Genomic DNA, 24454 nt, shown 5'->3' on the forward strand with positions numbered 1-24454 from the left:
TTCTTGCCCGGTATCAGATGGCATCTCTTTCTTTGTTATTTCTGTTTACTTGATCTGAGAAGAGGATCCTTTCCCATTTTCTAATTCTGTGGCTGGAGAGAAGTGTCGATTTCTGTTTTCTGGGAGATGGTTGTAGCTGTGTTTGGAGACCAGGGTGGTCTCTCTGTGCTGTCTGTCTGTCTTTCTGTATTGTTTTCCTCTCTGGGTTCTCCCAGCAGACCCCAGGTTGCCCACCTACCTGATGCCTCCTGCCCGTCTCTTTCTCAGTGTCCCATTCTCCAGGCCGCACAGATTTCTTTTTCTGACCTGTGCCATGCAACCAACCCCAAGCTGCTAGACAGTTGAAGCTGATCCCAAGGAATAATTCTGTTAAAGTGGTAAAGAGTAGCAGTGGCACTATTTATTACTACTCCATAAACAATTGCATTTTAAAGCTTCTGATCCCTTAAGTAAAAAAAAAAAATGTGAGTGCAACAGACCATTCAAGAAAATAGCTTTTCTTTTCTGGATGATGCATCAAATCACTCAAGCTATGTAGTTGACAGCATCCATATTCCATCTGTGCACAAGCCCAGGCCAGTCTCTTCCTCTGTCCTGTTGTCCTAAGGAAGGCTATACTCACATTTACTCCAGGTGTCTTTCATGAGTATTTATCTGTCCCTAATTAGGTCATCATAAGCTACTAATGAAAAGGCATCAAAAATCCAATTCTTTACACAGTCAATAGGAACTTAATATGTGTTTGTCAAAAATGAAATATTACTATGGCTGAAGGAGTCAGCAATAAGTCTTTCCTAGTGTTTGAAAACTGCTTATATAACCTTATTGGAAAGGCCCTCTGAAGGCTTGGATTTTGTGTTAGAAAAAACACAAATTAGTTGAAACCCTCCAGTAAAGGTCATTGCTTTTCCCTCTAGCCAATTCATGTTGCAAATATGTGTCTCTCAGGGCTGGGATTTTATGCTTATGGGGAGACCTATCCCCGAAATTAGTGTCAGGTGCTTTCATTGTTAGCACTGCACTCAGCCACTAACTCTATGGGGCGTGGATTTGCTCTCTTCCCTTGAAAAGCTTTATGGACCCTGGTATCGACAGGCATTTATGGATGCCGAGGAGAAACGTAGAAGGCACTGCTTAACTTCTTGTGGACACTTAAAAGGGGTGGGTACCATTGGATCGGAGCCGACCCTGCAGTTGAATCCTAGTACTCCTCCAAACGAATTCTGTCACAGTCGGCAAGTCATTCAACTCCTCTGAGCCTCCACTTTTTTTTTGTATAAAACGGGTATTTCACAGGATTATTTTGAGATTTAAAGATATATTCATGCAAAGAGCTTGGCACAGAGTAAGGAGTGGCCAGCTGGTGAATGGGACCTCTATAATTTGGTAAAGTCCCAAATGCATTTTGCATTTGCATTTTGGGCCATTAAATTGCCATCTCAGAATGGTGTGTGGGGGGTAGTCTTTCAGATCAAGAAATTCGGGCTTCCAGGTGTACATCTCTTTAATTTTTTTTTAAACTGGAAATGTACTTTATTTATAACATTTTGTAAACATACTGTGCATTTTTAATTCAATAATATTTTTTTCTATGGATTTATAGCAAACTCTATATAAAGTCAGTAAATTAATACAAGAGTGAAGATGAATAGAGTAGAATAATTCCTGAAAATGTTAAATTATAGCACTCGATACAAAGACAGATAACTATCTATCCCATAAACATTTACATACCACAAAACATTTATTTATCATTTTAAATATGCTATCAAACACATTTACAAAAAAGCATCATCATTACTCAGAGGAATATTTATTAAAACTTACTAAAAATCAGTAAATATTGCACCTGAGTTAAAAACTTATAAGCAAACAAAACTATTGTTTATAAGGGCCAAAAAGTAAATGAAAGGGCAGACAACACTTTCTGAAGACTGTCTACTCCTTGGTATTTTGAACAGCTTCCATAAATGGGACTCAGTAACCTGTTGGACACTTCCATAGCTCAGGGCTACAGCTAAATCCATAGAATTATATCTAGTGTTGGTTTCAATTGTTGGTTCAGCTCCATTTTCTGAAAGCATTTTTACACATTTCACATGATTTCCATGTACAGCACAAAGCAAAGGTGAGCCTCCAAAAGTATTCCCTTACATCAATGCCACAATCAAGCAGCACTTTGACAATAGCTATGTAGCCGTTAGCACAGGCCAGGGACAGTGTAATCTCTTGACCTTTTCCTAGAAGCTGGGGATCAGCACTCTTCTGAAGTAGAAACTCTACCACAGCTATTTGCCTGTGTACTCCAGCCCACGTCAGAGGAGTAAATCTGTCTTCATCCGTGTGATTGATATCATTTTCTTGTTCCATACAAGTAGCAGGTAGAGCATCTCTCACTGAGCAGCCAACTGGTGGACAGATAAAGAATTTGCTAACAGAGGTGTGGTTGTGACCTCATTTCCTCTGTGTCTATTGGTTAGAGTAATTGACTGTTTTATGGGTGAGAAGTGCTTTGTTGTAGAGGGAGTGTAGACATGCCTTACTTGGATTCCCAGAGGAGATGTATGGATATTGCATTCAGCTTTAAATAGGACGGATGCCACCTCCAGGTCAGAGTTTACTTGCTCTTGAATATTTTCACTATCCTTTTCATAAGGACTTCACAGGTCAAGAACACATGCTCATATCAAATCAGCGAGGCAATATGAATTTCATTCCATGGCAACACCCTGAGCTGATGCTTCTGCATTTGACTCCAGCTGATGTTCTATTTTAATGCCAGTTGGACCATAACTGTTGGGACACTCTTCCACTATCAGCTGGGCTCCAGGATCCAGACTTGCTGATGTAGCATGCTTTCAGCTGTAGTTCCAGTAATGGAAACATTCCTCCATAATTTCCCCTTGGTTTTATAACAGTGGGACCCAGTGTATTCTTGGAGTTTGGATATTAAGAAATAGCCACAGTGGGCAGGCACGAGGCAGCAGGCGAAGGCCCACCCGGTGGGAGCGCAGGGCCTCGCGACCACCTTCCATAGCCAACAGTGAGCGGGATCCTTTCCATTTGGGGTCACCAATGCACCACAGGCACTCAAGTCCCAGCTTGTTTGGATTGTGACGTCACTTCGTTTTCTTCTTTTGTTTCTGGACAAAAAGCATTCCATATCCATGTCGCTTGCAGCCAAGAGGATCTCCAGGTCCTTTCCGCCATGCGCTTTGCTTTGTGGTGCTTACTGCCCGGGTACTACAGAGACACGGTCATTTCTGTGGACCACTGAGTCACTGGGCAAGGCCCAAGTCCCGCCCCTGGATCACATCTCCTCCTCCCCATCTAGGTGGTCTCATTTCAACTCATTGGAACCTGGGGAAATTAAATTTTGCACCTGGAAATTTGGATTGGGTTAACTATATCACCCTTGTAGCGTGATTAAAAGATGGTAAGAATGAAATGCTTTGAGGCCTTCCTGTAAGAATTTCTGGCTAAATGCACAATGTCCCTTTCTTCTGTCAACTGCCAGGGGGCACCCCTTCTTACCAGAGTGTGCTGGTAAGAAGACTGTTAGCAGGACCTGCCCACACGATGCCTGGCAGGTGGGCACCTGCCTGTTCTGAGCACTCTGCTGCAGGCCTGGCCATCACCAAGGGAGGCTTGTGAGTCCGGGATCATTAGAGGAGTGGCTCAGTATTGATTTGCCCATCTTTCCTCTAGTTGAAAAACAATCAGGGGTGAATTGATTTGGTGGGTTTGTTTTCTCTTTAAGCCTTTCTCTTCAAAGGCTGCTGAAACCCATCATGTTCTTACTCCTTTATAAGGCTCCACTAATGCCCAGTAGGTGGAGTTGGGGCTGAGCAGAACATGGGAAGGTTCTTGTCTGTTCAGAACTTGGGCTGGGGCTAGGTGCCAAATGAACCTTGGTTGTTTCGATTGGTGGGTGTGGGGAGGCCTGGAATGAGCATGCGTGTTGGGGATAGGTGCGGGGGAGGGGCAGCAAGCACCTTCCTCACTGAGCCCTCTGAGGTGATATGGGCAGGAGACTGGAAGACCCTGAGTGGAAGACATTTATGAGGGGAATGGCCTCTGCTTCCTGCTGGGTCAGGGGCCTGGGAAGAGGGTGTGAATGGTGGGATCAAAGCCCATAGCACCTAAAACAATTTAAATCTTAGAATGGGACCCATCAGAGAAGCCCACAAATGACTAGGGCAGAATCAGGCATAGACTTGACTCCTGACCTTACCAGCTGTTTGACAACTGGGAATCCCTTAACAGGGGAGTCTCAGACTCTTCATTTGTCATGGGACATACAAGGAAGGTGTGACAATACTTACCTGGCAGGGTTGAGGATTTTATGAAACAAAGCATATAAAACACCAGATATTACAAGTCTCTGACACATAGTAAGTGTTCAAAAAATGGTAACTGTCAATTATCAGTTTGGGGAGACATGTTATTGGGGGGTGTTGTGCTGTAGGTGTAGTGAAGTGCTAAGGAGATGCAAATCTGGTCATCAAACCTTCATCCCTGGATGGGATTTGAGGATCTGGTTGTGCCACGTGCTATGTAGTAAGACCCACCCAAGAGGCTGAAGGACCAGAGGCTCACAGAAAGCCCTCCAATTAGACAGTTAGACAGTGATCTAGGCTGATGGACACCTACCTTGCTGCTCAGGGAGGTGGGTGCCTCTGCTGGTGGGCCAGCACCACAGGGTGCCCATACCCTCAGGGCCAAGCTGTCTTCTTTCTTGATACTCTGACAAATGCTCTCAACGGCAGGTTGCTAGGCTCCATTTTGTCACACGGAATGGCATTTCCAGGACATGCTGGCCTTTCTTCTTGGCCACTCAGAGTGATAGCTGTGTCTTGGAGGCCCTGGGAATATTTTTCAATACTGGCTGTGGGATCAGTTTCCTCATCTAAAAAATGAGGTAATAATAGAACCTACTTTATAAGGTTGTTGGGAGGGTTGAATGTATTAACTCATGTTAACTGCTTAATGTACTTATAGTAAAGGCTCAATAAAAACTGGCTGTAATGTTATTACTATGATTATTCTTTCTTCTACCTTCTTCTCCCCCTACAACTCTATCTTTTCCTTCCATCCCGTACCTTTGATTTGGGTTCCAAAATGTTTCCAGGGAGAGCAGGGGTTTGTTGGGACTGTCATGTGGAAGATACTTCATCCGCTCCTCATCTCCCACCTGCCCACCTCTGTTCTGACCTACTGAGCCAGCCCACTTTTCTTCCTATGTGCCTGGCAGCAATCAGGTCTTGCTCTCCATGAGGTTGGTCCCTACCATTGCAGGAACTGGCAAAAGAATGTCCTCATCTGACCTTGAGGGTTGGGCCTTGGGGGCAAAGGGGAGATGAGCAGAGCCTTGGGTCAGGTGTGCATGGGGTTTCTCTGGGACAGCAGGGAGAGCTCTCATAAAACACTCTGCCAATTCCTTTTATGGGATTTAGGGTGGAGATCCTACCACTAGGAAAAACTAGGCCTCTTGACCCTGACCTTCTCATTTGCCCTTCCTTTTCCCCAGAAATATGGGGGTGTCCTGGTGGCCTGGGGGTACACACAACTTGAGTATTCCTGACTTTGAGCTTATCTTGAGGCTCCTCTATGGCTCATATGGAATTCACCGTCCTGTTCCACACCCTTGGCTTCCAGTAGCACTTGTTCCAGCCAGCCCCTAAGGCCCTGTCCCCTCCCTTTTCCTCTTTTGTGCCATCTGAAGGATATTATGAGGTGGAGGTTAGGTGAATAAAATGGCCACATACAAGATTTCCCAATTCTGAATAGTTGAAATCGCTGAAATATAACAAATCTACCATCAGTCAGCTCCATCCCCTCAGCCAATGGAGATACTGTAAAAACACTTGGAGAGGAAAACAGGAGGAAAGGAATGTGGCCAGTCCCTGCCAGTGGGACAGTCATTTGGCAACAATGGAAATAAACCTCTGGCCTTCACTCAACTGTCCTATCCTTGTGCTCTGTTGATGATGCCCCTTGTGGAACACGCCAACCGCCAACCGGCTTGGCCAGCTCCAGAAAACAGCCTGCCTCACAAATGGAAACTCCAGACAGGAAGTTTGGAAACCTTGCCCTGATTTCTGCATGAGATGAGATTTTTTTCACTATGCCCAGCAGGCCTTTCCTATCAATATATTTCATTTTGGTGGCTTAGGTGACTTCAGATTTGGGACACTCTGTCCACCTCCCTTTATTTCTCACTATTGGAGGGCTATTGACCCTGCTGTTGACCATCTTTAACCTTTCTGGAATGCTGCCTAGTTCTCAGGGTGCTTTCATTTCTCTTCTCTTTTGACCTTTATACCCACAGATGTCACAACAGATGAGAACGTGGAGGTATGACCCACTCAAGGTCACAGAGGTTGTTAGCAGCTAAAGAAAAATAACTCAAGTCTGCTAATGTCTGGCCTGGTGCCCTCATACTACTTGGGGAAAAGCTGGGGTCATGTGCAAGGGACCTTGAGGATATGAGACCTGAGTCAGGTTTACCTGGAAGCCCAAAGACCAGAAATATCTCGATTTATTGTGCTTTGCAGATACTGTATTTTTACAGATCGAAGGCACAATCCTCCACCAGCAAAAAGATTACAGCTCCCTTTATTGCAATATCTGCTTTATTGCAGTGGTCTGGAACTGCACCCACAACGTCTCCAGGGTGTGCCTGTACAGTAGAAGTTGGGTAAGGTGCAGTGCGTGAGAGGGATATACCTTCTCATTGAGATGGAGGCAGCAACAGCTTTTCGGTGGTACCAGAAACCCACCAAATAATTGCTGCCTGTGACCTTTCTGGAGACTTCCATATTGCAAGAGCATAGTTGGCTTCCCTTCCCTTTTCCTGCACAGACATTGCTGGTGCAGACAGGCAAAAGTCGGTGGCATTCCCCAAAGACACTCCTTCAGGACTCAGGAAAGAGGCCAGGCCGTGTGCTGCTGCTTGCTTCCCTGTCCTTTCCTGTTGCTCAGAAATTGCTCAGGAATGGTCTCGGGAGAGTCCTTGGTTGGTCTCTTTGGAGCATCCTCTCTTCAGCCATGCAGCTCGCCCTGTGGGTTGGACTGCTGTAGTGGGCTCCATACCAGGACTCAGGGCTGGGGCAGGGCTTGCACTGTGTTATGATGTTCTGTCTCTTGCTTCCCTAAGGGCTGATCTCAGCTGTTCTCTTTTCCCTGATGATCCTTCAGACTGTTTATTAGCAAAAGAGACCTTATGTCTTTAAGAAAGGGCTTTGCTCTCTCTGTCTCCTCCTGGCCCCTAGCAGAGCACCTGGCACAGAATAAGGGCTCTCTAAATGGTAGTTCAGTAAATCACAGCCCATTGTTCTTATGATCTTCCTTATTCCTCGGAACTCCAAAAGCAAGGTGGTGATGTCCCCATTTTACAGACGAGGAACCAGGCTTGGAGAAGCCTGCCTAGTCACTCAGTCAGTGAGTTGGTGTGGTGAGATTTGAACCCAGGCTTATCTACATCCCCAGTTGGGGCTCTTGCTGCTATACCAGCCTATACCCCTGCTGCCCTGTTCACTCCAAGTCAAGCTGATTTCTGGGATTCCTCATTTTAAAAGAGTCTGGAATGTGACTTGGGGTCTAAGTAGCTATGGGACATGGCAAGAACTAGGAAGGTATCAGAGCTCCAGCTTAGAATGGGACATGGCTTAGGATAGGGAGTCAGGTCCAGCAGAAAAACAAGGCAGAAGCCAACTGTGTGGCCTGTAGCTATAACACAGTTTAGGGGGACTTGCCTCTGGCCAGCTTTAGAAATTGGGGGTGAGGTATAAATGAAGCCCAAGTACACTATGCATTCTTAGAGTCTAAGCGTACTTGGCTGTAAGCACTATGACAAAAATAAAACAACAAAAGCAAAACAACATCACAAGTGAAGTTGGGGAGAGGGGTTGCATTCAAGGCTTTGGGGAGGAACCATGAGTATGGATGGGTTTGTGGATGGTGTGAGGTGACAGTTTGATAGTGAAGATTGCTGTACCGCAGACAGTGGGGGTGAGAAGTGGGGAGATAACACTTCCAGCCTGGGAGGTGATAGTTGCAGCCGTGAGCGGGAATGAGTCCTTCTTGGAGGAGGCAGGAGAGAACTAGCCTCAGGGGTTTGACTGCAGGGGGTGGAAGGAGGGACAAGACTCTGCAGAGAGGGAGCCATGGGAAATGGTGGGAGAGCAGGAGACTGGAGGGTGGTGGGACCCATGTGCAGAGACAGCCAGGAGGGAGAGGGCAGCAGTGCCAAAAGCTGAAATTCAAGGTGCAGAAAGGACACTGGATTTGGGAAGGAAGAAGTCATTGAGGACCCCAGGGAGCTCTGTCCGACTTTTCCACATCCCTACCTACAATGGCACAGTGAGAAGTTGTGCTCTGAGGGAGAGATCTGAGGTCCCTGCGGAGTGAGTTGTGTCCACTGTGCAGGACCAGTTAAGGCAAGAAGATGTACTGGTTCATTTTAGAAAAGATACCAGCCACTGTGTTTTCTGCCCAGGCATTGGTTCAGTTGACAACAATGGTCCCTTTCTTGCCCATTTCAGCAACTTAGAGTTTTACTCCATGATGTAAAAATAGTCTACCAGGCCCCAGGGACAAGGAGGGTGGCAGGCATCTGAAGTCAGCAGATGGCTTGGAGTCTGATTCCACATGGTGACAGTCAGGGACTGTGCTTCTCCTTCTCCTGCTCCTGCTCCTCCTCCTCCTTCTCCTTCTTCTAATATGTTTTTATTGATTTCAAAGAGAAAGGGAGAGGAAGATAGAATCATTGACTGGCTGCCTCTTGCATGCCCTCTTCGGGGATTCCAGCCTGCAAATTGAGCATGTGCCCTGACTGGGAATCGAACCGTGACTTCTTTGCTCAACCACTGAGCCGGGCAAGGACTCTTTCCTTCAAAATGAGAGAACTTGGTAGATTTATGTGTTGAAGTAATTAGCCTTGACACTACACTGCTTAGTAGACATTCCCTATTTAAACTGTAGACACTGAGAAGTTGAGAAGTACAAGGGTTTAATGAATTGTCTGACTTTGCAAAGTGCTTTATAATTGCTTAGTTTATTAGTTTGTGGAGCGACTGTTAAAGAACTTTTAAGAGTCTCAAATTTGGGTAGAGACATAGTGCTTAAGAATGAAAAATAGGTCATTAAAATAACAAAAGAATCGATATAATTATCTTCTCTGCCTGGCAGAAGCCTCCAAAGCTCAGAACAATTAAAGTTTGGGCTTCCAGTAAATTAGTCTCTCTACCAAATGGCATCGAAGTCAGTAAGTTGTGTGGGGCACTCACGCAGCCTTCACAGCGCAGAACTGCTACGTTGTGGGGAGGTGGATTCCCAGAGAATAGGGAGTGAATCCAGAGATGTCCCCCTCCCTCCCTCCCAAAGAGAGGTGGGTCCACACCCTTCCCCAGCTTTGCTAAGTCACTCAACTTGTTGGACTCAGAGCATTGGAGGAAGCTGAGAGGGAAAGAATGAACAGAAGCGTGGCAGCTAGAGATCTGGAAAAATGTGTGGACAAGATCATTTAACATTTCTGGGTCTCAGTTCCCATGCCAGAGTCCTCTTGGGGTCATAAACCCTCCCTTTCCTCCCAGTTTGTTGAGAAGGCTCAAAGAGATAAGATACAGGACAGGGCTTCAGTGCCATCAAGCACTATACACATACAGGTATGGCAAAGCCTGTCCATTTTTAGAAAATGTTGGGGTTTTAGCAAGCTCAGTAAGTAGCCACCAGCCACCTTCCCCATGTTCTGACTTAATTGCATTGAAGATTGCTTTTTTTTTTTTAAACTGATCGAGATATGTTTGGAAAATATGGTTCCTATCTGCAGGTGAGAGGGCTGTTACCCAAACTCAGGATTCGCTGGACTTGCCCATCCTAGGCAGGCACAGGTGGTCCTAGAAAACCAGAGCCCATGTCCTTGGGCCCTGACACTCTAACATTTTTAGCTTTGATGAGAAGACTGGGCCCAGAGCTCCCAAGAGGACAAGGAGAGAGGATGGGACTGAGCAAAGCACGGACAGTTCCTGGTCCTAATCCACCAGTCTGGAGTCACTCCCAATTCCCAGGGTGGGGTGACTGAGGGGCCCTGGAGAAACCAGAGACATACCTTTAATGAAGAATCCACTACACAGAAACTAGATGACAGGGAGGAGATTTCTCCCAACAGATACTGCCACTTAGAAGAAACTCAGCCTCCACAAGCTGATACTATGGGCTCTGAATTCATTAAAACCCATTTGCAGATGTTTCCACTTCCAGATGTTTCCTGTCCATAGACCGTGGCAGATATATTGAGACATCGCTTTAGGAACATCTGGGGAAAGGTTGGCAAAGAGGACATATAAATAAGATGCTTGGATAGAAAATTTCCTTTCTATACTGGAGACTTACTGATGTGTGGTCACTAAAAATGAACTCTTTGCTTTCATAGAACTCAATGATTTCTCATCCAAAGTGAATTATATTTAGAATCCCATTGGGTGGGGTGTACCTTCATGTATCATTTTACAGCTCGTATAGAGTAATGAAGCTTTCTCTTTGGGAGGGAGGGAGGGAGACATCTCTGGATTCCTCTTTATAGCTGAAACCCACACAGTGCTGGTGTCCACAAGTTAATGACTTGTGATTGCATGAGAAAGGAAACATTACTGTTATCTTACCTAAAAATAGAGAAACATATAAATTGACCATACCTCTGCTACGCCCACAGCCAATCAGAGTGAGTATGCAAATTAACCCAACAAAGATGGCGGTTAATTTGCATACATACATGGGTCCCGGGAACCTCCTCGGCACCCAGGTCACTCCCAGCTAGCCATCAGAGGGGCTTGGGAAGGGGCCGAGCCTGCGATTGGAGGGGCGGGGGCCCCCTGCCCAAGCCTAAAGCCTGGGCGTTCCGAGCTAGTGATCAGAGGGGTGGCGGGGGGTGGGGGGGGGAGAGGGGCAGGGGCCAAGCCTGGGATTGGAGGGAAGGGGAAAAAAATCAATGGAAACATATCCTCAGGTAAGGATAAAAAGAAAAATAAAGAAAGAAATGTCATATCCTATGAAAGACACATCTTGAAAATGCCTAAAGAAAGTTGTCAGTTTTTCATGGTGAAGGGACTGGAGTTCGTGTTGATGAAAATACCTTGGCGGCTGCGGTGACTGGCAGTGGCTGCAGCAGCGGCGTGATGGGGCTGGCACCTTCCTCTGATAGGCCTGGTCACCTCCTGCAAAGGGAGGCCAGTCTGTGGCTTAGGTCCGCTCCCAATGGGGAGCGGGCCTAAGCCATCAATAGGACATCCCCTGAGGGCTCCCAGTATGTGAAAGGGGGCAGGCTGGGCAGAGGGACCCCGCCCCAGTGCACGAATTTCGTGCACCGGGCCCCTAGTATTTATATACTTTGACTATCATGGCTAATCACTTGATTTTAGTAAGATGAACTGTTAATGCCAACACCATTAGAGTTTAATAGAAAATGATCATCTATTTGCCTTTCTAAGGGCTTATGACACTTTCCGTGACTTATACCTCTAATCTCTCACACACAAACAAAATCAAAATCTAACAATCTTTGGGAGTAGGAATAAAAATATATATTGAGCTCTAGTTGATGATTTGCTAACTGTTATTTCAAGATCAGTTGTGATGTGACAGTGTGTGTGTGTGATTATAAAAGTATATAAGCATATAATGTACTATAAAATGTTGGTGTTTGGAATTCCTTCTCTTAGTACTTCTTTTTTTTTTTAATATTTTTATTGAGGTATTATATGTGTACATATCTTACTATTACCCCCCCCCACCCCACACCCACACATGCCCTCCCCCCCCAGAGTTTTGCGTCCATTGTTTATGCTTATATGCATGCATACAAGTCCTTCGTTTGATTTCATAACTCCCCCACTTTTCCCAAACTTTCCCCCTGTACTTTGAAAGTCTGTTTGATGCTTTACTGTCTCTGTATCTATCTTTTTGTTCACCACTTTATAATGTTCTTTACTATCCCTAAATGAGTGAGATCATGTGGTATTTTTCTTTCATTGACTGGCTTATTTCACTTAGCATAATGTTCTCCAATTCCATCCAGGTTGCTGCAAATGATGAGAATTCCTTCTTTTTTATGGCAGCATAGTATTCCATTGTGTAGATGTACCACGGTTTTCCGATCCAGTCATCTGCTGATGGGCACCTAGGCTGTTTCCAAATCTTAGCTATTGTAAATTGTGCTGCTATGAACATAGTGGTGCATATATCCTTTCTGATTGGTGTTTCTAGTTTCTTTGGATATATTCCCAGGAGTGGGATTACTGGGTCAAATGGGAGTTCCATTTTCAGTTTTTTGAGGAAACTCCATACTGTTCTCCACAGTGGCTGCACCAGTCTGCATTCCCACCAGCAGTGCACGAGGGTTCCTTTTTCTCCGCATCCTCGCCAACACTTGTTGTTTGTTGATTTGTTGATGATAGCCATTCTGACAGGTGTGAGATGGTACCTCATTGTTGTTTTGATTTGCATCTCTCGGATAATAAGTGACTTTGAACATGTTTTCATGTGTCTCTTGGCCTTCCTTCTGTCTTCTTTTGAAAATATTCTGTTTAGGTCTGTTGCCCATTTTTTTATTGGATCATTTATCTTCCTCTTATTGAGTTGCATAAGCTGCCTGTAGATGTTGGAGATTAAACCTTTATCAGTGATAGCATTTGCAAATATGTTTTCCCATGCAGTGGGCTTTCTTGTTGTTTTGTTGATGGTTTCTTTTGCTGTAAAAAAGCTTTTTATTTTGATGTAGTCCCATTTGTTAATTTTCTCTTTAGCTTCCATTGCCCTAGGGGCAGTGTCAGTGAAGAAGTTCTTGTGGCATATGTCTGAGATTTTGTTGCCTGTGGATTCCTCTAGTATTTTTATGGTTTCCCGTCTTATGTTTAAGTCCTGTATCCATTTTGAGTTTATTTTTGTGTATGGTGTAAGTTGGTGATCTAGTTTCATTTTTTTGCATGTATCTGTCCAGTTTTCCCAACACCATTTATTGAAGAGACTGTCTTGACTCCATTGTATGTTCATGCCTCCTTTGTCAAATATTAATTGAGCATAGTGGTTTGGGTCGATATCTGGGTTCTCTATTCTGTTCCATTGATCAATATGTCTGTTCTTGTGCCAGTACCAGGCTGTTTTGAGAACAGTGGCTTTGTAATACAGCTTGAAGTCTGGTATTGAGATCCCACCTACTTTATTCTTCTTTCTGAGGATTGCTGAGGCTAGTCGGGGTCTTTTTTTATTCCAGATGAATTTTTGGAGAGTTCTTTCTAGGTCTGTGAAATATGCTGTTGGTATTTTGATGGGGAGTGCATTGAATCTGTAGATTGCTTTGGGTAGTATGGACATTTTAATGATGTTGATTCTACCAATCCAGGAACATGGTATGTTCTTCCATCTGTTTACGTCTTCCTCTATCTCTTTTTTCAGTGTCCTGTAGTTTTCTGCGTATAGGTCTTTTACCTCCTTAGTTAAGTTTATTCCTAGGTATCTTAATTTTTTTGGTGCGATGGTAAATGGGATTGCTTTTTTAGTCTCTCTTTCTGTAAGTTCATTATTGGTGTATAGAAAAGCCATAGATTTCTTGGCGTTAATTTTGTATCCTGCTACATTGCCGAATTCATTTATTAAGTCTATTAGTTTTTTGATGGAATCTTTTGGGTTTTTTATGTACAATATCATGTCATCTGCAAATAAGGACAGCTTCACTTCTTCTTTTCCAATTTGGATGCCTCTTATTTCTTCTTCTTGCCTAATTGCGATAGCTAATACTTCCAGTACTATGTCAAACAGGAGTGGTGAGAGTGGGCATCCCTGTCTTGTTCCTGTTCTTAGGGGAAATGGTTTTAGTTTTTGCCCATTGAGTATGATGTTTGCTGTGGGTTTATCATAAATAGCTTTTATTATGTTGAGGTATGAGCCTTCTATTCCCACCTTGTTGAGAGTTTTTATCAAGAAAGGGTGTTGGATTTTGTCAAATGCTTTTTCTGCATCTATTGATATGACTATGTGATTTTTATCTCTCAATTTGTTTATGTGATGTATCACGTTTATTGATTTGCGGATATTGTACCATCCTTGCATTCCTGGAATAAATCCTACTTGGTCATGGTGTATGATCTTTCTGATGTACTGCTGGAGCCGATTTGCTAGAATTTTGTTGAGGATTTTGGCATCAATGTTCATGAGGGATATTGGCCTGTAATTCTCTTTCATTGAGTTGTCTTTATCTGGTTTTGGTATTAGGGTGATGCTGGCTTCATAGAAGGAGCCTGGAAGTGTTCATTCCTCTTGAATTTTTTGGAATAGTCTGAGGAGGATAGGTTTTAGTTCTTCCTTGAAAGTTTGATAAAACTCTCCTGTGAAGCCATCTGGCCCCGGGCTTTTGTTTGCTGGAAGCTTTTTGATGACTGCTTCAATTTCTTCCATAGTTACTGGCATGTTGAGCTGTTTAGAATCTTCCTGATTGAGTTTTGGAAGGTTGTATTTTTCTAGGAATATGTCGATTTCCTCTAGGTTGTCCAGTTTGTTGGAATAGAGTTGTTCGTAGTATTTTGTAACAATCCTTTGTATTTCGTCGGGGTCTGTTGTTATTTCACCTCTTTCATTTCTGATTTTGTTTATTTGGGTCCTCTCTCTTTGCTTCTTGGTGAGCCTGGCTAGAGGTCCATCAATCTTGTTTATCCTTTCAAAGAACCAGCTCTTGGTTTTGTTGATCTTTTGTATTGTTTCTTTGGTCTCTATGTCGTTTATCTCCGCTCTGATCTTTATTATTTCTTTCCTTCTGCTTACACTGGGCTTATCTTGTTGCTCTCTCTCTAACTCTTTGAGTTGTTGGGTTAGGTAATTTATTACCATTGTTTCTTGTTTTTTGAAGTAGGCTTGTAGAGCTATGAACTTCCCTCTCAGGACTGCTTTCATTGTGTCCCATAGATTTTGGATTGTTGTGTTTTCATTGTCGTTTGTTGCCATGATGTTTTTTATTTCTTCCTTGATGTCTTTGGTAACCCAGTCATGGTTTAATAGCATGCTGTTTAGTCTCCAAGTGTTTGATTTCTTTGGGTTGTTTTTATTGTAGTTGATTTCCAGTTTTATGCCACTGTGATCTGAGAAGATACTTGATATGATTTCTATCTTCTTGAATTTGGAGAGACTTTGCCTATGTCCTAACATATGGTCTATCTTTGAAAATGACCCATGTGCACTTGAGAAGAATGTATATTCTGTGGCTTTGGGGTGAAATGTTCTGAAGATGTCGATTAATTCCATCTGTTCTAGTGAGTCATTTAGGATTGATGTTTCTTTGCTGATTTTTTGTTTAGAGGATTTGTCCAATGGTGATAGTGGGGTATTGAAGTCTCCTACTATGATTGTATTACTGTCAATCTCTCCTTTGATATCTTCCAGGAGTTTTTTAATGTATCTTGGTGCTCCTGTATTGGGTGCATATATGTTTACCAGAGTTATTTCTTCTTGTTGGATTTCTCCCTTTAGTATTATGAAGTGGCCTTCATTATCTCTTGTTATGTCCTTCACTTTGAGATCTAATTTGTCAGATATAAGTATTGCAACCCCAGCTTTTTTTTCATTTCCATTTGCCTGGAAAACCTTTTTCCATCCCTTTACTCTCAGTCTGTATGCATCCTTTTTTTTGAGGTGGGTTTCCTGTAGACAGCAGATATCTGGGTTTTGTTTTCTTATCCAGTCTGTTACCCTGTGTCTTTTGATTGGGGCATTCAATCCATTTACATTTAAAGTTATTATTGATAGGTACTTATTTGACGCCATTTTTATTCTATACCCCTGTGTACCTTCTTTGCTTCCTCTTTCTTTCTTTTTCTTTTTTCTTTTTTTTTACAGCAGACCCTTTAGCATTTCTTTCATTGCTGGTTTGGTGGTGATAAACTCCCTTAGTCCTTTTTTGTCTGTGAAGCTCCTGATTTCACCTTCAATTTTGATTGATAGCCTTGCTGGGTACAGTATTCTTGGATTTAGACCCTTCCTTTGCATGACTTGGTATATTTCATTCCATTCCCTTCTGGCCTGATGAGTTTCTGTTGAGAAATCAGTTGCTAGTCTGATGGGGGTTCCTTTGTATGTAACTGTCTGTCTCTCTCTGGCCGCTTGTAAGATTCTTACTTTGTCGTTGGTGTTTGCCAACTTAACTATAATGTGCCTTGGCGTCGGTCTTTTGGGGTTCATTTTGCTTGGAACTCTGTGAGCTTCTTGGATTTGTGTGGGTTTTTTCTTCCCTATATCAGGGAAGTTTTCTGTTATTATTTCTTCAAACAGGTTTTCTATTCCTTGCTCAGTTTCCTTTCCTTCTGGCACCCCTATTATCCTGATGTTGTTTTGTTTTGTATTGTCCCAAAGTTCCCTTACGCTTTCCTCAATCTTTCTAATTTTTTTTTCTAGAAGCTGTTGTAATTGGGTATTTTTTTCCATCTTGTCTTCTAGCTCACTTATGCGGTCCTCTGCTTCATCTAGTCTACTCTTGATGCTTTCTATTGAGTTCTTTACAGCAGCGATGTCATTTTTCATTTCTTCTTGGTTCTTCTTCATTTCTTCTTGGTTCTTACTCATATTGTCGAATTTGTCTTCCATCCTTTTCAGCCACTTTATGACCATTTCTCTGAATTCTTTCTCTGATAGGTTGTTTGCCTCTAAATCGTTTACTTCCTTTTCTGGTGATGCCTGCTTCTCTTTCCTGTTGGGGCTGTTTCTTTGTCTCCTCATGGTCTCTCTTCTCCGGATGTCTGGTTATATAGATTTCTCTCTCTGGCATTGATTTAAAGGTATAAAATACAACACAACCAGGCACAACAGACAAGGCACTGAACAGAATTGTATTCACGATATTAATAACCTCCAATAAAGGTAACCACCAGAGAAAGACAAATTAGGGAATAGGAGTGGAAGAGGGAGAGTAAAAAGAAAGAACAACAATGAAGAAAAAAAACAACAACAAAGAGTGTGAATCTGAACTTGGGAAAAGAGCAGAAAGAAAGAAAAGAAATAACAGAAAAGAAAAAGAAAATAAAAAAAAAAGTAAGAGAGACAAGAATGATACTAAGAGAGAAAAGGGGAACAAACTATATATATGGGGAGTAAACTCCACTAGAACAACCACTATTCCCAGCAAATTCCAGCAACACGAGCCTGGAGATTAATACAAACTGCAACAGCAGCTAATATCAAGTGAGGCAAGGGAAAACAAAAGTAAAAAGCAAACAAAAACAAAGCAAACAAAAGAACCAACCAAACCAACAAAAAGAATAATCAAAACAATCTCATAAAAAAGCATAAAAATTCAATCTAATCAACATTCAAGCAAACAACAACAAAAGGCCCGAGAGAAAAATAATTTTTTAAAGGTAGCGTAGAGAGAGGTTTGTATGGATTTGGAGCAGGGGGTTGGGAATTAGATATATAAGTAGGGTGAAGTTTTAGCAGGGAGTAAACTGAAAAAGTAGGGAAAATCTAAAGCCAGAAAGGGTTAAGATAAACTGGGGACCAAAAGGGGAAAGGTTAGGAGGAGAGTGATGGCATAATGTTAGCTTTGAGATAGGGTAAAGCGATTGTAAGGGAAAGATGCAAATCGAATGTAGGACACTAATCCAAAAATAAAAGAAAGAGAAAATCAAATGACATTAAAAAAAAAAAAAAAGTAAAATAATAGTAATAATAGTGCTGATTGAAAATAAAAATGTAATAATTAAAAAGGTGAAAATCAAGTGAGGAAAAAGAAAAAATATTAGTTTCTTAAGTAAAAGATGCAAAAAATGAAAATAAAAAAATATGAGAATAAAAAATTTAAAAAATTGAAAAAAGAATTGAAAATTAAAAAATAGGAAGACTAAAATGTGCAGTAGCGGCTGTCATTCACTTCCTCTATTATTCTGTTTGGTACGCCTTTTTCCCAGTCTGGGCGGTATTTCAGTTCAGCTTCATTCCAGGGCTCCTCAGTGTTGGAAGCCAGTCCTGCTTTTTAAGCCAGCCCTGTCTTAATTTCTCGTATTTATTTTTTATTACACCAGAGACAATTAGCGTTTCAGCCCCTGGGTGGCAGTGTTTCTGAATTGACTTCCGGGCCTCTCTAGCTCTTTTTTCTTTTTTTTTTCCCCTTCTATGGCACTCACTACCGGTTTGTGGAGGTGTGCGCCTCAGAGCTGCCTCTCTGATGGTCACACGCAGCTCTGGCCCCAGGTTCCGAAAAAACACCTTCCCCCTGCAGTCTTTCAGGGTTTCCACCTGGGTTTTTCTATGTATTGGGCTTAGCAATCAGAGTCGGAAAGAGCCCAAGTGTGCGGACCGTGGGTCTGTGCCCCAGACTAAGGAGCCTGCACTCCTTTGAAAATTCTTAGTCTGACCCTCCTCGTCAGATTAAAATGAGTTGCTTTCAAGAGGTCACTTCTGTTAGCAGCTCAGAAGACCCCCCTCCTCATTCACGGATCACGGCAGTTCCAACTGCCGCTGATTTTTCTAGGCACAGACCTCCCGGCTCCTGCCGGTCCTGCGGCTGCCGCGCTTCCCTCACCCACCGCGGGGATTAGAAACCGCAGCTTATTTCAGACAAAATCTGACCTTTCCGTGGTGCAGTGAAGAGTTTCTTTGAATCCGAATGTTTGCGCTGATAGGGGACCGGTGGTCTGGTGCTCCCAGCAGTTCAGTGTTTGCAGTTGTCGCGGAAAGTCAGGTTTCCACTAAAATCCTCCTTTCCTTGCAAGATGGCGAGGCGCCCGGCGAGCCCGCAGCTCCAGGAGGGGACCCAGCCCCTGTGGGTGCTGCGCGGTCAGAGGAACACTGCCCAGCACTCCCCCGCCTTCTCCTGGAGTCCAGCTGTCCCTTGGTTTGCCCACATACACTCCCTCTGCGAGCCTCTGCTGCTCCGACTCTCCGCCCCAGGAACAGACTCCAAACCCGACTCTATTCCGTCGCCATTTTTTTCGGTCCTCTAGTACTTCTTTTCAGTTTTATGTATAAGCTTTAGACCCAAATGTGTGCATGTGGTTAGGACATTTACTAAACCTGATTGTAGGTAAGTCACTTGCCCTCTTAGCCTCTTTCTTTCTTTATCTGTAGAGTTAATTATATCATTAGGAATGCCTTTGGCTGCAAGCAGGAGAAAAATCTGGACTCAGCTAATTTAAAACATTTGAGAAATGTATTATCACATGAAGTAAGAAAGCAAAAGCTCCAACAGTTCCAGACACAGAATTAGGGCTCTGGGTCCCCTCTGGTTGACTCTCTGGGCTTGGCACTCTCTCTATGGTGCCTCTGTCCTGAGATTATGTTCCCTCATGGTTGCAAGAAGGCTGCAGCAGTTCCAGGCATCAACTCCAGACCCATCTAGATCCAAAAGAGGGAAATACTCTCTCTTCCTCTGTGGCTTTTATTAAGAACAACAAAAACAGTATTGTCACGAACAAATTCCCCCTCCCCACAACCAACTGACTTTCTTTTGCATGTTACTGGCCAGAAGTGTGTCACATGCCTGTACCTGGTGGGCCTACTTGATTAGCTTAGATCAATAAGGACTCACCTCTTATGTCAGCCCCTCCTGAAGTAATGGCCATGTGGAAAAGGGTGAAACTTTAACAAAATTGGGGTTTATTGGGAGCAGAAGAAGAATTTAAACAACAAAATAAACCCTATAGGATTATTGTGAGGTATAGATGATACAATCTATTGTTTAATGAGGGAACATATATAAAACTCTTCAAATAGTGCTTAGGACATGGGAAGCGCTATATATGTATTAATTTACTGTGATAAATAAATGTCTCATTGGTAAGTCTCAGAGGTCCATACCAATATGAAGTAGTAATATGACTGGTGTTTTATTAGAGGTAAAAGGAAACAGATGGATGTCAAAGATAAACAAGAGAGGAAATCTAGCTGATGCTCAGAGGCAAAGAGGAGACAGTGAGTACTTGGTCCATATTTGGGCATAGTCTTTATACTGGGAGGAGTTAGGGCAGCCTTCTAAATAAAGGAAAATGATTGCCCAATGTGTTAATGAATTCCAGTCCCAATGGTCTCTTCTTTCCCACAGCTATTTTTTTCCCCCACTAGTTGAAAATGGCATTTAACTGCTGAAGTATTTTTATAACAGCTGGCAGTCTCTTAACCAAATAAAAAGTTTAGATTTTATTACTTTTGATGTGGGGAGAATGGAGGTGGAGAATCGTGAGTTGTGTGTCTCTGTATGTAAATTTAAATATCTGTTTATGAAAAACACACACACATACTTATAAGAAACTATATAAAAGCTATAGCAATCCTAGCCAAGAAAAAGTAACAGAAAAAAAATTGGCTTCTTGAGGCTTTTAGCTATAACTAAAAATAATCTTCCTAGTCCATGTTTGAAACATTACTCAAGAAAAAAATTTACTCTGTGTACCCTGAGTGGTTTTAGAGTTCATTTGTCATTCTGTGTGAGCTGGAGAAGGTCCCTGCTGTATCTGATGGCATTTTATACCATCTGAGACAGGCTTTTGTTCTGGCCACTTGATATGGCATTTTAAATGTAGCGAGTGACAACTGTAAAACTACTTGTTCATGTCTTTAAAAGAAAAAAGGAAGATGCAGTTTTAAAGGTAAAAGCTTGTTTCACTTTAACGCTTCAAGTTTTATTTTGATAGCCTTGAAGAGATTTGGAGGTTTGCTGATTGTTATGTATTTTTCTTAAATACAAAGCAAATTACTTTAAAGAGAGCGTGTCCATCTGACAGGAGAATTTGTCATATCAAATCCTTTTCCTTCAGGGAAACCAAAGAAGGCACAGAGAAATCTTGGAGCTCTTAATTCTGGCATAAAAACAGCATTTCTGTTTTCATCCTTCTTGGCCTTTTATCAAAGTTTACTTCCAACCTTCTCAGAAACCAACGTTCCATTATTTATAATCAACCTTGTAAAGCTGATGTTTGCCAATTCTATCTGGTTTGGCATTGAGCATCTACAAATCCAAATTATAATCTCTTCCTTTATCAGAGGTTTTCAGTTCTTCCCACTCATACTTCCTCATAGAGGAGTCAGGGGGGTATTTTCTACATTGCAGAGTGCTGTCTTTGAAGTTGAGACTGCAGCAAGCTGCAGATCCCCACGGAGAGGATTGAAATGGAAACTGTACTGATTTCAGCTGATTACTTGGGATGGGAGATCCTTTCTGCTTCTCTGGTGCTATGGGCTTCAGCTGCATTAACTTCCTAATGCAAAGTCCTCCTTTGGACATCAATCTAATGGACTTCACCAGCTGTCCTGAGTGGCTCTGGGCTTGAGAGCAAATACTGCCCAGGGCAAGGATATATTTATACAGTGATCACAGAAATAAACGCCCAAATTATGTACACCAACATCTTTTCAAAGGCTCACAATGACCATATCTACTCAGAGATTTGTTCTGTAGACTGTAGCTGGGATAATTTAAGGCTGGTGGAAGTTTGCCTCCTTTCTCCACTTTTCATGCTACTTGACTTTATTCTTCTTTCAAGGAAATGTTAATCTCCGGCAAGGAGTTGCCCCACCTGCTGTTTCCTTTCCTGATGCATTCTTGGGAACAGCAGGTTTAGTGGGTAGCAGGCACTTGGGCAGGCAGCCTAGTGATGTGTATACTGTTACTACTCTTGTGTCATAGATGCGGAAACTGAGACGAGGTGGGATTAAGCCACTTGCTCAAGCCACTGAGCTAGTGAGGCCACAATCTGGGCTGGGGCTTGGGTCTGTGGGATTTCAAAACCATGCTCGTGTGTAGCATCACTCAGAGCTGTTTCTGGGTGGTGGCGCTGTCTGCTAACTCCTTAAAGGATACCCATATTGTTAAGTGGAGGTTGTATTTCTAGGTTTCTCCCCTGCTGTTAGACACTTCTGTTCCCCCTTCTGCCTCCTCTCCTCCCATGAGCTATCATATTCTAAGAATACCACCCAAACTGCAAAGAGTGAGAACGTTGGAAGGTTACCCCAAACTCCCTTTGCGTTTGTGCAGAGCACTTTGTACCTGCAGAATGCTTCCCCGTTTCCTGTCCTCCTTGGTTTGGTCCTTAGGGCTCCTTCTGGGAGTCAGGTCAGAAGTCTCCAGCGAGGGGTGGAGCTTGGGCAGCAGTTACTCTGGATCTGTGTTGACCTTTCCAAACCCTTGGCTCTAGGGAAGGGTTGTGCAGCCCTGGCCCCTTCCGGGGCCTCCTGGCCATTTCCCACACCTCCCCACTGCCAAGTTCTCCTGCCTCACCTGTGTTTCGACTCTGCATAGTTTGTCATTGTGGTGGGAATGCTTCTTGAGCCTGTCACAAAAACACTGGATGTACACTGAGTATTATGGGCTTTGGTCTATTGGATTCACATGGATCAAGTCTGGAATATCACATTCTAAACCTCCATGCATGGAAGTGCCTTCTTTGGGCCAATAAGCAGAGGAACCTGGAACCCAGGGAGGGGAATTCCCACCCTCTGAGGCACCAGGACCCAGACACATCTTTCTGGTTCAGGACATTCTCATGTCCTGGTCTTTCTCCATTCTGGCTCCCTTCCCTACGCCCTCTCCCCCTTCCCAATGCAAAGGAAACACTAAAAAACAACACAATAATGCGAAGGCCTAGAGAGCTGAAGGACAGACACAACAGATATTCAAAAGACATATGTCTATTCTTTTCATTGCTTTCCCCCTCAAGGACAGTACAGTTATGTTGAGAAAACCCTTAAGAAAGGGGAGAAATTTTTACTTTTCCTTGGGTCTCACATGCAAGCATTCTGAGTGCATGTGACACAGTGGTAAGCTTGAGCTGGGAAGAGGCTCCAGCCCTGGGTTTGACCCTGACCAGTCCTGAGATCCAGGCCATATCATTAACCCGCTCTGGGGTTCAAGTTTTTTTTTTTTTTTTTTTTTTACTATAGCCTGAAGGTACCTTTCAGCTCTGATATTCTGTTGTTTGAGCAGAGGAGATGCTGTGTCCATAGGGATGGTTTCTCACAGGCTGATCCTGGGCTCACCCTGATGCTGTATATTCAAATGGTAGAACACTTGGTATTTGAGTGTCTATGATAAGCCAGGCACTGTGTTAGGAAATCATAAAGCTTATTTCTATTCTTTGTAGCTTGCAATGTGGTGGATGAGGTGGCAGTGGGGGCCGTAGCTAGTTTACAGTGAAGTGGGGCAGCTGTGGTAATAGAGTCTAAGATTTAATTCTTCAGTCCCCCATGTGTGTATATCTGCTGTTTCTGTCTGTCTCTTGCTTTTGGCAGTGGCACCCCGACTTCCCTGTGGCCACCCTTTCCCACTGGGTTGATCACATTCCTGGGATCTTGGCCTGGACAAGAAGAACTCATATCCCCTGGCTATGGTCAGTGGTTAAAGAAATGGGCAGAAACCTAAGCCAGGCCAATTAGACTTTAGTTGTAACTATAGGAACAGAGGCCCCCCCGCCCCCCATTCCCACTGGGGTTGCCAAGCTGGAGAAATGTATGCCTGCTGCTGCTGCTGGCTGTCTTACCACGACAGGGGGCAGACCTACTGAGATGAGGTTGTCCCAGGGGGAAGCAGAGCAGAGGAGGAGGAAGGGGATGCTGATCGCACTGTCAACTCACCTGAGTCCAGCTCTGCCCGTATCCAAAACGAGGCCAGGACTTGTCAGTCATGTAGGCCAGCATACTGTTCTTTTTTCCCTACTGAAGTTTTAGATGAGTTGATGTCACTACAATTGAGTCACAGGCAACACGACTGTTTAGGCACTACTGCCTTTCTGCCACATTCTCTGGGCAGTCCTTTAACCAGTTAGGATGCATTTGACTTCAAGGCCTTACCCAAAGCAGCGTAAATGGTAGGTGTTATCAGTCTCCTAGAAGAAGCCGAGGCAGCGTGGGTCCAGGATTGGTATTTAGTGTCATCAGAGCTTCAGGTTGTCAGGATCCTGGCACCTGCTGGGGTTGCCCTTACGTTTGTCCCTGTGTGGTACAAAGTTGCAGCTCTAGAAATGGCTTTCTCACGTGGCTGCTTTACCCCAAATGATAATTTCTCCCAAAATTCCTTCATAGTTTTGGATTGTTAGGTTTTTTCGGTTTGTTTGCTTTTTTTGTTTCATTTCATTTTATTATTATTATTATTATTATTATTTTTAATCCTCACCTGAAGATATTTTTCAATTGGTTTTTAGAAACAGTATAAGGGAGGTAGGGAGACAAAGAGAGAGAAACATCGGTGTGAGAGAGACTCATCGATTGTTTGCCTCCCATATGCATCCCGACCAGTGCCGGGGATCCAGCCTGAAACCAAAGTATGTGCCCTTGACCCGAATTGAACCCGGGACCCTTCAGTCTGCTGGCCAACACTATATCCACTGAGCCAAACCAGTGAGGCCTGGTTTTGTTTTACTTTAGATCAGAAAGAAAAAATTCTACTTGCAGCCCTTTAGCAGAATTGCCTTTGTGATTCTGTTAAAGA

At 43.3% G+C, this 24454-nt stretch overlaps 1 protein-coding gene and 1 pseudogene across 1 annotated transcript in view; one reads left to right on the forward strand and one right to left on the reverse strand.

Annotated features, from left to right (window-relative positions):
• The window catches only part of CCDC3 (coiled-coil domain containing 3), a 113685-nt gene that overhangs the window by 29721 nt on the left and 59510 nt on the right, over window positions 1-24454 (forward strand). The gene's annotated exons all lie outside the window — the stretch shown is intronic.
• LOC103294042 (ankyrin repeat family A protein 2-like) lies at window positions 1863-23652 on the reverse strand (annotated as a pseudogene).

Source organism: Eptesicus fuscus, chromosome 5, assembly GCF_027574615.1.
Source record: "Eptesicus fuscus isolate TK198812 chromosome 5, DD_ASM_mEF_20220401, whole genome shotgun sequence".
Lineage (NCBI taxonomy): Eukaryota > Metazoa > Chordata > Mammalia > Chiroptera > Vespertilionidae > Eptesicus > Eptesicus fuscus.